General features: G+C 48.2%; 1 non-coding gene across 1 annotated transcript; it reads right to left on the reverse strand.

The window, feature by feature from the left end:
• Positions 1 to 164, reverse strand: LOC115638843. The gene has a single exon (XR_003997532.1). It is a non-coding gene; the product is annotated as a U1 spliceosomal RNA (small nuclear RNA).
• Between the last annotated feature and the right edge of the window lie 16,299 nt (positions 165 to 16,463).

The following is a 16,463-nucleotide window of genomic DNA, read 5'->3' on the forward strand; positions in this document are numbered from 1 at the left end:
CAGAAGAGAGTATGAATGCAATCCCCCACTACCACAAATCATGCAGTTGAGTTTCCTACATTTGTGGAAATCTCAGGAGTCAACACACCCACAATGAAATGGATGAGTTTCACCCTAGGAAAACCACTTTCATGATCATGGTATCTCCCCTACCAGGTAAGTATGAGCTCCTACTGCCCAGCCACTGCCCAGCCTCATTCACCCCATACTTATAATACACGGGGTGGACCGCCATGCCCCAGCCCCTGGCCTCGCCTACATCGGCCCCCACTGCCGACAGCTGCCCCGCCTTGTCCCCGAGGCCCCTCCCTTCTCCACACCGAACTCTTGATGCCAAAATCGGGCCCTGCTGGGCAGCCTGCCTCTGCTCCCACAATGCTCTGCTCGCACACAGATCTGCATACATGTTCACATGGCTCCGCCCCTCTGCTTGGGCCCCTCCCCCTGCCTACCCAAGCCCTCGCTCTTGCGTGCGCTGTAGTTGTAGCCGGGTCCTGTCCCAGGCATCCAGGCTATCAGAGAGACAACGTGGACCACCTGCTGCTGGGGAAAGAGTGCAACTTGCATTTTGCTGCTCTCTCTCCCCACTGGAAGTTGGTCCAATACAAGAACGACCTCCCCTGCCTTGTCTCACCTCAGTTTCTCCTCAGTGCAGAAGGTCTGGTGTTGTCAGCCGCTCTCCAGAAACTGGAAGGCCACTCGATCCCTTTTGTTACCTGCCAAGTGAGGCTGAGTGCACTGGCAGGCAGCGCCGTTTGAAGAAGTGGAAGATTGGACAAATGACTTGGGAGGAGTATAAAAATATTGCTCAGGCATGCAGGAGTGAAATCGGGAAGGGCAACTCACGCTTGGAGTTGCAGCTAGCAGGAGATGTTAAGAGTAACAAGAAAGGTTTCTTCAGGTATGTTAGCAACAAGAAGAAAGTCAAGGAAAGTGTGGACCCCTTACTGAATGAGGGAGGCAACCTAGTGACAGAGGATGTGGAAAAAGCTAATGTACTCAATGCTTCCCTCCCCACCCCATCTTCACGAACAAAATCAGCTCCCAGACTGCTGCACTGGGCAGCACAGCATAGAGAGGAGGTGACCAGCCCCCTGTGGAGAAAGAAGGGGTTCGGGACTATTTAGAAAAGCTGGACGAGCATGAATCCATGGGGCCAGATGCGCTGCATTTGAGGGTGCTAAAGGAGTTGGCGGGTGTAATTGCAGGGCCATTGGCCATTATCTTTGAAAACTCATGGCAATCGGAGGAGGTCCCGGATGACTGGAAAAAGGCTAATGTATTGCCCATCTTTAAAAAAGGGAAGAAAGAAGGAGGATACGGGGAACTACAGGCCAGTCAGCCTCACCTCAGTCTGGAAAAATCATGGAGCAGGTCCTCAAGGAATCAATTCTGAAGCACTTAGAGGAGAGGCAAGTGATCAGGAGCAGTCAGCATGGATTCAGCAAGGGTAAGTCACACCTGACTAACCTAATTGCCTTCTGTGAGGAGATAACTGGGTCTGGGGATGAGGGGAAAGCAGTGGATGTGTTATTCCTTGACTTTATCAAAGCTTTTGATACAGTCTCCCACAGTATTCTTGACGGCAAGTTCAAGAAATATGGATGAATGGACTATAAGGTGGATAGAAAGCTGCATAGGTTGTCGAGTTCAATGGGTAGTGATCAATGGCTCCACGTCTAATTGACAGCTGATATCAAGAGGCGTGCCCCAAGGATCGGTCCTGGGGCCGGTTGTGTTCAATATCTTCATTAATGATCTGGAGGATGGCGTGGACTGCACTTTCAGCAAGTTTGCAGATGACACTAAACTGGGAGGAGCAGTCGATACACTGGAGGGTAGGGATAGGATACAGAGGGACCTAGACAAAATAGAGGATTGGGCCAAAAGAAACCTCATGAGGTTCAACAAGGACAAGGGCCCAGTCCTGCACTTAGGATGGAAGAATCCCATGCACTGCTCCAGACTAGGGCTGTCTTTTCAGCACTGAAAGACCTGCCGCTGAAGTGCTGCTGAAGACCTGGAGTAAGTGAAGGGCCCACTGCCAAAGTGCCACCGAAGACCTAGACTGCTGCTGGGCGAGTAAAACTTTAAAAGGTGCCTTTAGCCAGGGAAGGGATTCTCGGCCAGGGCTTGTGGGGCGCCTGCAGGGCCCAGGGCCTGGGGCAAATTGCCCCACTTGTCCCCCTCTGGGCAGCCTTGCCTAAAAATAGCAGCCACCAGAGCCCAAACAGTAGCCCCATCCCTGCCACTCGAGGCCACGCCCCTGCCCCGCCCTTCTCCACAAGGTCCCACTGCTATGCTGCCTCTTCCCCCCAAGACCCCACCTCCTGCTTACTGCTCTCTGCTCCCTCCCCCCCACTCTCCCTTATGGTCATTACAAAGTGGTAAGGCAGAGCCTCCCATTTTGAAACATCCTGGGGTGTTGTTCCCCCCTGTTCAAGCACCCCTGGGGCCCTGCACTTCACACAGCTCTCCCTGATTTCAGCTGTTAGTGAGGGAGCCTCACTGCTAGCGCAGACTGGGCAGTTTCTTGGATGAGAGACACTGTCCCAAAGCAGGACTAATGCTCAGACCTGGTGATCAGTGATTTCAGATCTGTTGGTCTGCAGCAAGTCTCTACAGTGAGTCTCAGTCAGCTCTGTTATTACACAGGGAGGAACAAAAGGGTGAAATGGTGCCTGGAACCCTTAAGAAGAATCCACCCCACCGAGTACAACACTTGTCGCTACCGGCTCTCAGCTCCACTGAGAATGTTTTGGGGTCACTCCTCGCCCTTATTAACCTAGGGAACTGGGAGAATAGCAATTAACAGGTGCTCCAGTGCCACAATTGGTTAGCGCATAATACTTCTAGGGCAATGCTGAGGAGCTATGCTGAGGTTGTGAATTCAAATCTCACCTAGAAACAAAAGATTCCTGGTTTATGTAAATCTTAGGGGAGGAGAGCAAAGGAGACTCTCTTCCATTGCCTTCCCAAGAAGGAGGACTGCTGAAAATACCTGGAGGAACAAAGGGAAAGGCAGTGGAGAGTCTAGACTGAGGCAGGGTTCTGGTCTGTAAGAAGAAATAATTGGGACTCTGAGCTACAGAAACTCTTCATCCTGCCTAATCCAACATTTAGGGTAAGAAATTGCATTCTGTATCCTGTTTCTTTAGTGAATCAAGCTTAGTTTGCATGTTTTGTTTTATTTCCTTAGTAATCTGCTTTGATCAGTTTATCTCTTATACTCCCTTAAAATCTTTCTGTAGTTAATGAAGTGAGTATAAGTGATAGCAAACAGATCAAAGCAGATTACCTAACAAATAAACAAGAAACTGCAAACTAAGCCTAATATACTAGATAGATAGGATTTGACTAGGCAGTTTCTCACCCTGACTGATGATAAAGCAGTCCACCAAATTTCCATACACAGATTTGTATCCCTTTAGCCTGGGACCAGCACTTCCCCCAGCTCAGTCTTTGTTCCTCAGATGTTTCCAGGAGATCTCTTCTGTGGGGAGTGAGGCCCGGAGATGATGTCACTTCTCATTTTATGTAGTTTTTCCATAGGATGGGAATCCTTTGTTTCAAGCTCAGTTCACAGCCCAGCTTATGGAAAAATATAGGTATCAAAATGGAGCTCAGTGTCCTGTGGTCTGGTCACGTGCCCCTGCCTGCCTTGCTGAGTCATGGCAGACGTTACTCATAGACTGGTGCCTTCTCAGGAAGGCTGAGCCCTTTCATGCTCCATTGTCTTTGTTGCTGAGCCATCACTACTTGTCTAGGTTCTACATTGTTATACCTGAAAGGCCAGTTCTGGATGTTATCCAGAGTAAGCACATTTGAAATACAGATACCTAGTCAATATTCATAACTCCAGACACAAAAATGATACATGTTGTGACGATGCGGTTCTGGCGAGACCCAACTGAGAGTGCCAATTTAGGACCAATTGCTCAAACAGGACAGTCACAGCCCAAGGCTGGGGTTTTTCCACCTCTAAGGCAAACCAAACCAGCCAGACAAAAATGACTTCGGTTTCACCCCACTGGCTAACCACAAGTCACACAAGCAATTTCCTTAGACACTCCAGTCTCCCAGTATCACCACCAGTGCCACACGTCCTGGGGATGAATGGTTATGAAAACCAACACCCCAGTAAAAAAAAAAGGTTCTCTCAATCCCAAAGGACCAAGCCCCAGACCCAGGTCAATATACACATCAGATCTTACCCACAAATCATTCTGTTGCCAATCCTTTAGAATCTAAATCTAAAGGTTTATTCATAAAAGGAAAAAGATAGAGATGAGAGCTAGAATTGGTTAAATGGAATCAATTACATACAGTAATGGCAAAGTTCTTGGTTCAGGCTTGTAGCAGTGATGGAGTAAACTGCAGGGTCAAATCAAGTCTCTGGAGAACATCCCCCGCTGGGATGGGTCATTCAGTCCTTTGTGCAGAGCTTCAGTTTGTAGCAAAGTCCCTCCAGAGGTACGAAGCAGGATTGAAGACAAAATGGAGATGAGGCCTCCGTCTTATATAGGCTTTTCCAGGCGTAAGAACACACCTTTGTTCCTGCTGTGGAAAGTTACAGCAAAATGGAGTTTGCAGTCACATGGGCCAGTTTCTGCACACCCTGCTGAGTCACAGGGCGTAACTGCCTTCTCTCGATGGGACAATTGTGTAGGTGATGGTCCTTAATGGGCCATCAAGCAGGCTAAACAGAGCTGACACCAACTTGTCTGGGATCTTTCCCAGTAACACAACACAAGTTTGAAATACAGACAGCATACAGCCAATATTCATAACTTCAACTACCAAAATGATACAGACAGCATAATCATAATCAGTAACTCATAACTTGGTCTTGGACGCCTTATATGACCCCCTTTACATAAGATTTGGTGCCACTACAGGACCTTGGTTGCAACCCATGTTCTATATGGTCCCAGTTTATATCAATAACGTCACACATGTATACAAATAGGATAATCATATTGAGAAAATCATAACTTTTCCATAGGCACCTTACATGAAATATATTGTACAAGATGCATTATAACTATGTCTTAATCATATCATAATGATACCTCTATGATGAATATGGGGTGCAGTGTCACAGTGGTGAAGCCTTGCAAGAGATAGACTGTGAGCAGAAGTCAAGCTCTGCTGGCATGCAGGCTCACAGAATCTGTCAAGAACAGGGATCATATTGCAAAAACATACACATTCCTGAGAAGTATTAGGCACAGGACATTTACACAAACACATTCCAGAAGCATGGTACCAGGACCCTCTGACCTCTCTTAAAGATACGGTCAGGATGACAGTGTGATGGATAGAGATGTTTTGATTGAGCCAACATGTACAAGGTAAAGAGTGGTTACTGACCATGTCAGAGGGGCAGTAACTGGCTCGTCAGATGGGCAATATGAAACTTGTTGATATCAGTGTACAAAACAGAGTCTCAGAGGAAGTGTCTTTGGCCAGCCTAGGTGAAGTGGAAAGTCCCACCGCTGACTGAGTTGGTCCATTATGATGAGCATACATGTGGTAGTGGTCCTGTAGAGTCTACAGGATACTAGGACTGTGCTTCATTAACAATAAAGTTGGCTGAGTGCTTTCACATTCACTACTAAACAGGTCTGTGGTGATGGGACAGTTTGATTGGAACCTGATGTACGGTCTATTACAGTGTGATAGGCAGCCAGGTTGGTGCATTTGGAGGACTCAGTGGTCTCACACTCCATGGTGCACCCCAGGGACCCTGTCACAGTTTTGTACTCCCCAGCACACTCCTGGACAATTCAGGTTCTTATAAAGTCCATCGTTTCATTAATGGAAAATAATGTGCACACATCTGGTTATCTCCAAGGGCTTTTCCCAAACACTTCAAACACACTCATCTAGATAAAACAATAAAACAAGTTTATTAACCACAGAAAGGTAGATTTTAAGTGATTACAAGTAACGAGACATGCAAGTCAGAATTCTTTAAAAAGAAATAAAAGGTAAAAAATAATGTCTAACGTTAATAAGCAAAGTGAATTCAAAGCAAAAGGTTTATCTCACCATATGCTTTAGCAGCCTTTCTGGCTGAAAGCTTCTAGCCAGGACCCCTCCCCCAATTCAGTGGTTCCTTATCCTTCCAGGTCTTGTTACCACGAGCAGAGAGAAAAGGGGGAATATTCTGAGTCCTCTGTTGCTGTGACATTAATCTGTTTAAAATATTACCATTGTCAGGGACTCTAACCCCGACGGCAAAGTTCGTTGTCTGACCGCGAGAGAGACAGGCAACACCAGCAAGGTCCGATCAAAAGCTCTTTATTGACAAGTGCACGCATCAATAGAGAGCAGCTCGTCTCCCGAGAGAACCAGCCCGCTCTTTAAATCTTAGTATAAGCCTATATAGACAGTTCCATCGCGTCATAAATTATTCACTGGAGCAACCCACCCCCTTCTTCTAACAACTAGAAACCAGACACCTTTAGTATACATGCATGCCTAAAGTTAGAAATGTAGGGGAGTTAAAAACAAACAAAGAACAAAACCAGGCAGTAAAACAAGGAGGCTGGGAAACTAGGGCTCTTAACAGTTCTTCGAACGAGCTGCTCCTAACACAGCACATCTGGTACTATGCTAGGAATGCAGCTTCTCTCTTATCTCACTTTTTCCCAGCGCTTGTGAGACATGCTGCTGCTTCTCAGTGTTTTCCACTCAGGAATTACCCACAAACCTCTGTTAGCCTGACTTTGGTCAGGTTGGCATACCTGGTTTTGTCTGCTATATCTTTATTCAGTCCTAACACCATGTAGATCATTGTTATATAAGTGCAACACATCTTGTACAAAGTGTACCAAGTAAGGTGTCTGTGGAAAGGTTATGACTTGCTGCATATGATTATGCTATTGGCATGCATGTATTATTTTTGTATTTGAAGTTATGAGTATTGGATCTATACCTGTATTTCAAATGTTTGTTCCTGTGGTAATGCCCACAAGCTATTTGGCCTGCGCATTTTAAAGGGACTATTCAAATTAAGTGGCTCATCAAGGAACACTTAACTCATAATGGACCATGGGAGACACCCATCTGAACTGAATGGACTTTCCTGTGGAATTTCATCTGAAGTATAGGTAATGGCCTCTGCTCTGACTGAGCAAAATCACGAATGGACATGTGACTTGCCCATGTGACTCCAAACTCCATCTTTTACCTGTAATTTCCCACTAGGTGTGCTGAGGACTTTGTTTGAAACAATGGGTTCCCTGCACATGGCAGAAGCTGTAAAAGGCCCTGGAAACATCTCCATTTTGCCTCTTTCCTGTTCAAACCTCTGGACTGTGGACCTTATACTAATGGGAGCATTCTAACCAAGAGACTGAAGACCTTCCAATGATTTGGAAGCAATAGAGACTTGACTTAAGCCAACAGTTTCTTCCATTACTGCTACAAGCCTGATCCAAGAACTTTGCATTTATTGTTTCTATTCAATTCTTTAACCAATTTTAACTTTTTCTTTCTTTCTTATCTTTTTCGTATGAATAAGCCTTTAGATTTTAGATACTAAAAGGTTGGCAACCACATGATTATTGGGTAAGATCTGAGTTATATACTGACCTGGGTGTGTGGCTGGTCCTTTGGGATCAGAATAACCTTTTATTTGATTAAATTGGTTTTAAAGAACCACACTGATCTTTAAGTCTAGGGTTTTTGGTGATGATAAAACAACTGGAATGCCTAAGGAAACTGCATTCCTGACCTTCTTGTTAGCCAATGTAGTGAAACAGAAGTTTACTTTTGTTGCTGGTTTGGCATATTTTATGGTAGAATAACCCCCAGTTTTGAGGTGTGTCTGCCCTATTTCTCAGCAGTTTGTCCTGAATTTGGTATTCTCGGTTGTGACTCACAAAGGCACGGTTACAGTACCATAGTCTGGCTAGGATCCACAGAACCAGGTCAGTTAAGCTTTGGATCAGAACCCCACGCTATTCAAAACTTTCATTTTGATATTGAGAGTTTTGATGATTAAAAGCAGTTACAATAAGTGAGCAACAATCATTTGAGGGCCTTGAGAGAAAAACCCTGGAAGATCTGTGTTTAAAAAAGGGGCTATTCTTTAAAAAAAAGAGAGCCTGGGAACAAGAACTGAAATCCCTGCTAGTGGCCAGTGATCAGAAGGCAGGGGGACTACCCTCACCTGTTACTGCAGATGCAATTAAAATGCAAAAAAAACCGCAAACCAGCAGCAACTTGAACAGAAAATGGCTGAAGTAAAGAAGGAAGCTGCTGAAGGAGAAAGAAACCCATGCAAGGCACATGGCGGTTGGCTGATGAGAAGAGGGCTCACCAGATGCAACAGGAATCTGCCAGATTTCAGCTTCAAGTCTTGGAAGAGAAGAGGAAGTTTCTGCAGCCTGGAACTCAACTTCACAACAGTAAAAACTGGGAAAGGATTTGCCCCATTTACAAAGATACTGAAGGCATAGAGGAATTTTTGTCCACCTTTGAATGCCTATGTGTTCTGCACGAGGTCCCGGATGAACAGCGAATGCCTGTCCTGCTAACCAGGCTAACTGGAAAAGCCAGGGAAATATTTAATGAATTAAAGGAAACAAGAAGCTTAGATTATGTCCTGTTTAAAGATTCTGTGTTAAGGCGATTCAAGGTCACTCCTGAATCTTATAGGGTTAAGTTTAGAAAGTTTAAAATGTCTAATGATTGTACTTTTGCAGAATGTGCTCATAAGCTGATGGGTTTTGTTAAAAAGTGGGTTTTGGAGCAAAGGCACATGAGAGTTTTTTGAAAAACTATTGGATTTAATCCCTTTATAACCATTTTTAGACATTGTTCCTGAAAATATTAGAGCAGCTGTTTGTGACAGAGAGCCTGAGTCAGTCCTACATGCTACAGAAATTGTGGATGCATATATTCAAAATAGGGTTCGAGAAGGGTGTAAACCCCATGAGAAGAGTAATCAGTATTCTCCCCAGTTTAAGAAGGGAGGAATTTAGAAATAAACCCAACCCCAAGTCTAATAGTGCTCAGGGGAGCACAGAAAGAAGGAACTCTTACCCCAAAGATAAACAGGTTAGGTGCCACCTCTGTGGTATGTCTGGCCACATAAGGCTGGATTGCCCAAATCTGAAGAGCACCCCAGAGCCAGCAATCCCAACTTCCTCGGTAAATGCCAACTCAATTATTCTGAACACTCGGGCTGGCCAAATGAACCCCCACAAGGCCACCTTATGTCCTGGTGCAAGCACTGCAGTTATGCTAACTCAATAATCTCCAGTGGTGCAAGAGAAGGAATTGAACCTTCACATTATTTTAGGACTGAGGCATGGAAAGAAAGTAAGAAATGTATAAAGGGTGCAAAGGTCAATGGGGTAGAACATAGGGGATGGTGAAATACGGGCTCTGATATTACTTTGGTCAGAATATAGACTGCCAGGGAATGTGTATCTATAGCAGCTCTCTCTGAGTACTGTGTAAAACTGCTGATGGATAAAATCCACCTTGAGTGGGAAGGATGTAAAAGTGAGGTATTGGTTGATGTCAGAAACTTGATTCCAGCTGCTGTTTTGGTAGGGAATAACATAGTAGATATGCCTGACCAGGTTAATGTCATAAGCAGGTCATAAGGGAATTTTGTTTCTGAGGCAGTAACTCTGACTGAAGGCACTGAGGTAGACTGCGAACAGACAGAGATTGTCTCTCAGGCTAGGTCAATTGAGAATTTGTCAGAGGTGGGTCTGAACTTGAATGAAACACAGAAGGAATTCATGACGGTGCAGCAGAATGATGTGTCCCTAGAAAGGGCCTGGAATGATGCTCAGGGTCAAGTCCTAGCTGGGGAAGGGAGAGGCAAGTTTTTCATGTAGGATGGGTGGTTGTATAGAGAACCTCCTGCGGGGAGAAAGCATCCCCAGGCAGGGGTTTGCAAACAGCTCATGGTACCTGAGGGATATCTAAGTGACTTCTTTAAATTAGCGCACGATGGTCCATTTGCAAGATATTTGGGTATAGGCAAAAGATGTGACAGGCTGGAGCAAAATTTCTACTGGCCTCATCTTTTTCAGATAGTGAGAGACTATTGCAGGAGCTGTGCCAGAAACATAAAGGGGTAAGGGGACCTAGCAAGGTCTATTATTGGGGAGGCATTTGCCAGAGTTTCTGTAGATATTGTGGGGCTATTTCCAAAACCTTCCAGGAATGGGAGGAAGTATATCCTTCCTCCCTTCCAGGAATGGGAGGAAGTATATCCTTGTGTTGGTAGCATTTGCCATCGGATGTCCTGAGGCAGAGATGGTGGCAACAGCCTTGTTCACTATTTTTAGGAGCATGGGTTTCCCCAAGGAAATGTTGTCTGACCATGGGTCCAATATTATGGCTGTTGTTTCTAAGCCATTATGGGAATTGTGGGGGAATAAAGCCCCTAAAAGCTGCTCCCTGCCACCCACAAACAAATGGTCTGGTGGAACGGTTCAATGGAACTTTGAAGTCTATGCTGAAAATGTGTGCAGAGAGGCACCAGAATGACTTCAAAGTTATGCTGCCATATCTACTGTATGCTTACAGGAGTGTGCCCCCAAAATCCACTGGGTTTGCTCCCTTTAAACTGCTCTGTGGAAGGCAGGTCAGGGGACCCCTGGATCTGGTTTGTGATTCTTGGGAAGGAAATGTTGAGGAGACAGCACAGCCAGTGGCTGAGTATGTGACCCAGATCAGGGAAAATTTGCAGATGATAGACTTGGTTCAGCACAATCTGAAGGAAAGCCAGGAAGCTCAGATGGTGTGGCACTATAGAGATGCTGAGGCAAGAGCATTTGAATTAGGGGGCATGGTGTTGGTGCTAGATCCTGTGAGGAAGAATAAACTGCAAGGCATTTTTAATGGACCCTTTGAGGTGATAGGGTGAATGAGGTTACCTATGATGTGAGGAAACTCCATGGTTAAGGAAGTGTGTGGACAGTGCATATTACCAGAATGAAGGCATACTATGAAAGGGAACTAGAGTCATAGAATCACAGACTGTCAGGGTTGGAAGGGACCTAAGGAGGTCATCTAGTCCAACCCCCTGCTCAGAGCAGGACCAATCCCCAGACAGATTTTTGTCCCAGTTCCCTAAATCCTAGTGAGGTAAATAGAAAGGAGCATAAACCCTGCCAAATTAAGTGTAACCATGTAATAAGAAAAGCCAGAAAGGAGCGTGAAGAGCAGCTAGCCACAAACTCCACAGGTATCAGAGAATGTGTTTTAAGTCCATCAGAAGCAGGAAGCCTGCTAAACAAGCAGCAAAAGCAAGCCCTGGGTGCTGCTCAGCATCTGGGGAAAAGCCTCTTGGGGAAATCCTCCCCTCCTCTTGCCCCACCCTCCGTTGCTCTGTGGCTTTTAAGCCTTCCCGTGGAGCTGTCAGCACCAGCTGCCTCTGCTCCAGATGCCCGGAGGAGAAGAGGTGCGCTGGGGTCCAGCCTGGGACTCTTCTTCCCTCCTGCCTATCCATGACATTAAACCTGGGCAAGAGGAAGAGGGTGGCAACTGGGCTGTCGTCGTGCTCTCTTTCACATAAATCAGTGTGACTCCTGGCCTATCCCTGCAGAAAGGTGTACCGCATCTGTGTCTGGTGCGAGCTCAGATCAGAGGAATTGGAGGCTACCTCCTGCCCTCCACTGGTTCTACTACGGAGAGACATGTCCTCTAAACCGACCTCGCTACAAACCTGCACCAGGGAGTGGTCATCATAGAAGAGTTTCCTCTGACAGTTGGGAAAATGGGACCAGCGGTCCTCAGGCCGTCTGACACAATTAAAATCCACCCCCTACACCAAACACTGTGTAGTCCAGAGGAAGAGAGCCAGTTCCTTTCACACCTTAACTGGGGACCATAAACACTAATCTAGAGGTAACAAGTGCCATGGAGCACTGCGAATCTGAAGAACAAGACTCCAACCTCATCATTCTTCCCTGGCCAGGAGGGCCAGAAAGACAGGCCCTTCCTCCAATCACCCTCTGCCCATCAAGCCACCCTAAAGCTGTTACTGTGCATTTCCTGAATGCACACCATGTCCAAGTCCAGCTTCTCCAAGTCACTGAACATCCTACAATCTCCTCCTGGGCCCTCCAATCCCTGCCACGTTCCACGTGGACACTTTTACAGACGCCCCTTCTCCAGTACTGCCCTCGCTTAGCTGTGGAGAGGAGCTTTTGTCCCCAGTCCCTGCCCCCTCTGGCACCATCGCCGAGGGCCGTCCTGCCTCACTCTCTTCCCACCATATTGGGTCAACCAATAAGTCGCATGGGAAATACAGCTCCCCTCTCTGATTTTAAAAGGTCAGGTGGGCCAACTGGGGCAGAAGTCCATGCTTCATTGTCTTGTTGGGGATCTCAAAATCAGGGATTCACCTCAGGTAAAGGTGCTGCTGTGCTCCCAGAAAACAAGCCACCACCGCACAAAGAAAGACAAAAGGTCTGTTAAAGCTGAGAATTGAACCAGGGACCTTTAGATTTTCACACTAATGCTTGCCCAACTGAGCTACTTTGGCACCTGCATACTGCTTTTTTGGCCTGCTGCTTCTCTGTCTGGGATGTTTTTGTCAGCTGTGGCCACGGCACACAAAAAGGACGTCATTGTGAGTGGCCCATGAAGACAAGACTCGCTTTTGCCTGCCTTGCTCAGCTTGACTTGCTTCCTCACCCCATTCCTGCCTGAGTTCCCAGGTTGACCTGGAGGCAGAAGGGGACTGGGGGCCAGTGGCACGGGGAGGAAGTTGAGCTGGACCCTGAGCTAGACTAGACCCTGGCGGTGAGAGTCTGGCCACCACTTGCCACCCGACCCTGTTGTCCTGGCTTCCCCCACTGGGCGTCATTTTGGGAGGGAAGTGGGGCTTCTGCCTCCCCTCCCCGATTTTCACACGCAGAGGAGTGCGAACAGGAAAACGAATGGCTGCTCCACACTCCCACTGGAGGAACCCAGCACCCTTAGCTGGGGTGAGTAAGAAGTGTCTGTTTGCTGACAGGGTCTGTCCCCGAGGAGCTGGAACAGCAGCTGCCGCCTCCCTCTTGGCTCCAGGCTGTGGGAAATGCTCATTGCCTGGCTGCATGGGCGGATGCTGCTCTGTGCTCTGGAGAGCGTCTGTATTGCTCTGTCAACCCCCCGTCTTCACTGAGCCAGTCTGGTAAGGTCCCAAGTGCCCCCTCCTGGCTGGCAGCTGAGAGTCTGTGCAGACATCAGCCCCCCTGCCAGCCCCACAAGCAGCAGCAGCACCAGCCCCCCCAGCACCACAGGGGCACTCAATGAACTTCCTGTGGGGAAATGGCTCCTTGGCGTCCAGCTGCTAGAGTGAGAGCCAGGAGAGAGCAGTATCTGGCTCACCGTGGGGGAGAGAAGGGACCTGATGAGTGTGGATCTCCCTCAGTCTCCCCTGCAATGCTAGTCAGTTGTATTGTCACTGTGATAGTCAGCATTTCCCTTCAGAGCCAACCCTAGAGGGGTCTGGGGTCTGGGACAAATCCCCCCCTTTCTGCCCTTCCCCACTCCACCCCTTCCCCCAAGTCCCACCCCTTCCTGCCCTGCATCTTCCTGATCCTTTCCTCTCCCTCCTCCCCACTGAACAGCTGATCACTGGCAGGGGGAGGTGCTGAGGGGGAAGAGCAGGAGCTTGTCCACAAGGCCCATAGCAGGGGCAGAGCTGGCTGCTAGTGGGTGCTGAGCACCTTTTATTTTACCCCCGGTGTGTTCTGTAGCCCAGTAGCACCCATGCATTCACTGATTCGGCTCCTTCACACTCTAGAGAGAGGAGCAGAAGCAGGGCTATGGCTGATCTGTGGGGCACCAGGTGAGTGGCAGAGGCTACAGGTGCTGAGAGTTTGCCTGACCCCTCAGGGACACAGTGTGAGGTGATGTCCCAGGGATCTCTATGAAAGGAGCAGAACAGGATTTACTTGGGGTGGAGAGAGAACTGAGAGCATCAGTTTGTATAAATCTATTGCCTGAGTGAGAGGCTGTGACCAGGAGTCAAACCAACAGAGGGGAATACTATTGGATTTATCAATTCTAACACGTTAGCCACTCAGCCATCACAGCTGTGAGCATAATAAGGCTTCAATACCACAGAATAAATAATCACGATGAACTGGTAAATAATCACCATGCCCAGACTTGAAGATTTCCCACAGCAAACCTGGCTCCCAAAGCAAAGGGGGGATTTGGGGTTTGTTCTCTTTGCTTAGCCATGTGCAGTCGCACAGAGAGCGCGTTTAAAAGTCTCCCCTCCCACAGAGCAGGAATGGGAAATGATTCTCAACTTGAAGCCTGATGTGAATGAGGATGTCTGGAGCAAGGGGACAGGGACTGGTCTTTGCTAGAGAAACCACTGTCAAGTTTTAGCAAATTAGGACAAGTCAGCTAATAAAAACAACCTCAGGTCTCAGTAACTGCTACAGGTTACAAATTCCTATATGTAGCAGTTTCTGGTACTACACTTGTGCAGCTCTGCTCCCTGGCTCTTCTCAGGCTCCTGATCTCTCCTTAGCTCTGCCCCAGACAGTTGCAGCTCACACAGAGGATAGGACTCCCTCATTTGATTGCCTGGCCTATCAGTCTTGCTAACTTGGAGCTTTGGCCTCTCCTCATTGCCCCTGGGGACTGTCAGTCTCAGGGTCCTGATTTCCCATTGGCCCTTCCCCCTTCTATTGGTACTGGGAACTAGCCAACCAATCTGCCTCCCACCAAGTTTTAGTAAAGGGCCAAGAGCAGCCCCCTTACACAAACCGGCCCTGTGAGGTCACCGATGGCCAGAGAAGGCCACATAAGCTGGTCCCATGATGTGACAGTCAGCACTCAGGATTCTGAAGCCTGCAATCTGAGTTCAAATCTCAGTGGGACCTTGTGTTGATTTGCAGTAAAGCCCTGGAGCTCAAAGTGCTCCTCTTTCCTGTCTCCAGTTGTGCAAGAGTGAGTTTTTTCCCTGCTGCTGGGTGACTCACACCCGCTGGAGCCAGGTCTTTGGTCAGGATGGCTGCAATGGGTTGGGGGTCTAGAACTTGCCACCCTGGCTACTGCTGTTTGCAGTCCTGCAGTTTGACCTGGTGGTTGGGATTCTTGCTGCTTCACCTAATGCCCACAAGTTTGGCCCTTGTGCTTCCTGCCACACTTTTCCTTGGGCCCACCTGGCGCTTGAAGAAAGGAGTGCCAGGGCCAGGGCTTGGCAGGAGGGAGAAAAAGTCCTAGGCTGGAGCCCCGCACACCTTCCCCGCTCCGGGCACCTAGAGCAGAGGCAGCCCAGCTCTGTCCGCTGGATACCTCAGCAGAGTAGGTGAGTTCATGTAAATACAGTCTGGTCCCGAAGCCTCCCCCAACCCTGGTCATCAGTAGCTGCCAGGGGAGAGCTCATTCACACCTCGCTTACAAATCATCATTTGAAATTCTAAGGTTGGCCAACACTGCCGAAGCCAATGCACCGACATTGTCAGCAAACACAACAGCTGGGTGAGGAAACCTGGCTTTGTCCAGACTTTTAAAAAACCTATTTTACTTTCTCAGGTACAAATATTTTTCATAGGTTGAATCTGCTTTTAAAGTGTGTTTTGACAACATTGGCAACACTGCATGAAATTAGCTCTCCACTTGGGGGGGGGGTGTTGGGGAAATTCAGGGGAGGGGGTGCACAGCCCCCTGGCTGGGGGGCGTATAGGGAATGCCCAGTTTCACTGAATTGAGTCTCCTACTGCAGCACCTCAGCAGGTTACATCAGAGAGGAGCTGCAGTGTCTAGGCAGTGGGATGCCTGTGCCTTTAAGAGCCCAGCCCTGGGAAGCCCATGCTGAGAGGTGCTGCCTGTGGGAGGGGAAATAAAAAAGACCCTCTGCTTCCCCCCCCCACCCTATTTTTGCAAATACTGGAGTCTCAGCCCCCCGGGGTAACTCTTACCTCTCTGCCCCTGCTTGTGCTGGGGTTTAACCCTTTGGCAGCACCTCATCCCTGGGTTTAACTCTGGCTCCTTCCCCTCCTCCCTGATTTGCCCTTCAGCCCATCTCTTAATTCTGCCTCCAGCTGCTTGACCCCCCTGACCAGTCAATTCCCCCCCGCTCATACCCTTGCCACCCATCTCCTCTGATTTGCCCTCCTTTCCCCTCCTCTGATTTGCCCCCCTTTGCCCCTTTTTAATCCCTGTAAAAAGTAGGGGAGGCTGGGTCCTATTCTCTGGAGGGGGGGCTGGGTGCCTGGCCCCTGCCTGCCCAATGCTCAAAGTGCCCCACGATCTTGCAGATGTTTGCTGAGTTCTGCAGGGTCACCTGCAGGAGGGAGAGGGACGTGGTTAGGAGGTGATGCAGCCTAGGATGCCTCACCAAACACTGAGATGCAGCCACCTCTGGGGTGGGTTGCACAAGTCAGCAAATTAATTTGGAACAGGAAATGCACTGAAAGGACCAAGGCTGCTGCAGGAGAAAAGCAGAAAGAGCGGGAGCCCTGGATCCCAGC

This window comes from Gopherus evgoodei, chromosome 22 (genome assembly GCF_007399415.2).
Source record: "Gopherus evgoodei ecotype Sinaloan lineage chromosome 22, rGopEvg1_v1.p, whole genome shotgun sequence".
Classification (NCBI taxonomy): domain Eukaryota; kingdom Metazoa; phylum Chordata; order Testudines; family Testudinidae; genus Gopherus; species Gopherus evgoodei.